Here is a 2,502-nt window from a genome sequence, read left to right as displayed (position 1 = left end):
ATGATGTTATCCTGTATTCCATGCAGTCAGGGCATCTCCTCCTCCTGCACCCATAGTGGACGAGATGTTGAGACAGCGCTGAATTTTGAGTTAAGATTTGAGTTGGATTTTACAAGGTGTTTGTGGAACAATTATCACCCCTCTACTCTGAACAACCACTGAGAAAGTCACTTCATGACAGTGATCCAATTGCACTTCAGGTGCGTTTGAATGAAGTCTTGCCCACCTCAAATTTACAAATTTGATTGGTCGTCCAATTTGAGCGAGCACCTTAAAGCTGTGTGGAATGTGTATTTGCGTTATGTTGGGTAGGGCCGCGTTGAGAGGTTGTTCAACATGGTGTGGTGTAATTCTCAGTTTTGCTTCTTGGTACTGAGGACGTTGGCCTGTTTTGTAGCAGTTTCCTATGGAAGTATTAGAGATGGGAGCACATTTAGGTTAACAAATGAAGAGACCGATCCGACGGAATTCGAAACCAAATTTAGAAGAGACTTCCTTCGTGACGCAAATGAGCCCAGATCTCCGACTGGCGTCGTAACTGGAAACGGCTCTCTTGCCTTTGATTCAGACGGTCGGGAGTCTAACCAAACAACAGGCATGGCTTGTGAGTATACACGACATCCCTCAAGTTGGCCAACGCGTGTTTAGCGGTTCCTCCAGTATAGTAACTTCCTCCCTACTGTCTTAGCTCGGCACCTGTTGATGAATGCTAAACTAAAACGCATGGGACCTTCGGTGCAGTGCGCTGATGATGCTATGACCTTGCGGGTGAAGGGAGGGAAGACTCCTCATTTTCTGGTTGACAATGGTGAGATCAATGATGCATTTCTGTGGATTTCCCGGGAAAACGGCGAGTAGTTTGATCTGAGGATCTGCTTTCTGCAGGTGACGGGACTCTCATTCCCGTGACTCGGATGCCTTCTCAGTGTGGATTCTCTGTGAGAAGGTCACGCAGAGATGTGCTTTTTGTAGCTCCATACCAAGGCTGCCATGTTACTCAACGGGTAATTCATAATGAAGCAATGGAAGACTAGAGACGCCCCTCTTTTTATTTGGTTGCATTTGAGCCAAGTGGTCTACTCTTCCAACAGGGTGGAGATCATGTACTGCATTTAAAGCTGTGGGGGGAATCCATGACAATGTCTTGTCCTCTTGCACCTCCTCGCCCTTCAGTCTCCTGCCTCAGAAACGGCATGGTGTTGAATATGGGTAACATTGCAGCAGATGCACTCTCTGTAAAAGGTACATTTCAGCAGTTGCTCTCGTTTTGAAACAAGCCAATCCGAGTTTGTCTACTGTGTTTCAACAACCGTTTGCCAAGTGACCTGATGGTTAACTCTTTCTCGTTTAGTCTCTAACGTATGGGAGCCCCTGCTGTCATCCAGACAACTTTGTGGATTTTCTGTGGCATCACATTCTAGCAGATTGATGATCAGGGCTCCTTACAAAGAACCCTGCGTCAAGATGGAGGTTTAGTGCCAACTTCTGACCACAAATGTGTATGGTGTATATTTGGGTCTTCCACTAATGCTTTTGTGTTTACAGGATCAGGTGCATGTTCTTGTCCTGCTGATGAATGGCCAACAGTTTGCAGTATCCTGCCCATCTCCACCTGCTGCTCCGGCAACAACTGATCCCCTGACACCAGACAATCTTCCTTACCCTCGGTTTCCAGGGCTGCCGGGCTCCCCCGGGTCCCCCCAGTATCCAGGGCTGCCGGGCTCCCCCGGGTCCCCCCAGTATCCAGGGCTGCCGGGCTCCCCCGGGTCCCCCCAGTATCCAGGGCTGCCGGGCTCCCCCGGGTCCCCCCAGTATCCAGGGCTGCCGGGCTCCCCCGGGTCCCCCCAGTATCCAGGGCTGCCGGGCTCCCCCGGGTCCCCCCAGTATCCAGGGCTGCCGGGCTCCCCCGGGTCCCCCCAGTATCCAGGGCTGCCGGGCTCCCCCGGGTCCCCCCAATATCCAGGGCTGCCGGGCTCCCCCGGGTCCCCCCAGTATCCAGGGCAGCCGGGTTCCACCGGGTCCCCCCAGTTCCCAGGCTCACCTCAGTTACCAGGGCTGCCAGGTTTCCCCGAGTATCCAGGGCAGCCGGGTTCCACCGGGACCCCTCAGTTTCCAGGTTACCCCCAGTTCCCAGGGCTGCCGGGTTCCCCCGGGACCCCTCAGTTTCCAGGGCAGCCAGGTTCCCCCGGGTCCCCCCAGTTTCCAGGCTCCCCCCAGTATCCAGGGCTGCCAGGGTCCCCTGAGTCCCCTCAGCTTCCAGGGTCCCTCGAGTATCCAGGGCAGCCTGGTTCCACAGGGTCCCCCCAGTATCCAGGTCTGCCTGGTTCCACAGGGTCCCCCCAGTATCCAGGCCAGCCAGGTTCCCCTGAGTCCCCCCAGTATCCAGGGCAGCCAGGGTCCCCCCAGTATCCAGGGCAGCCAGGGTCCCCCCAGTTACCAGGGCTGCCAGGCTCCCCTCAGTATCCAGGGCAGCCAGGTTCCCCTCAGTATCCAGTCCAGCCA

At 54.9% G+C, this 2,502-nt stretch overlaps 1 long non-coding RNA gene across 1 annotated transcript; it reads left to right on the top strand.

The window, feature by feature from the left end:
• The first annotated feature begins 917 nt into the window (after nt 1-917).
• LOC136941222 (uncharacterized) lies at nt 918-1,431 on the top strand. The gene is made up of 3 exons (XR_010876458.1): nt 918-1,004; nt 1,092-1,242; nt 1,352-1,431. It is a non-coding gene; the product is annotated as an uncharacterized lncRNA (long non-coding RNA).
• Nucleotides 1,432-2,502: the final 1,071 nt, after the last annotated feature.

This window comes from Osmerus mordax, chromosome 3 (assembly GCF_038355195.1).
Source record: "Osmerus mordax isolate fOsmMor3 chromosome 3, fOsmMor3.pri, whole genome shotgun sequence".
Taxonomy (NCBI): domain Eukaryota; kingdom Metazoa; phylum Chordata; class Actinopteri; order Osmeriformes; family Osmeridae; genus Osmerus; species Osmerus mordax.
This window is presented reverse-complemented; position numbering and strand designations above follow the sequence as displayed.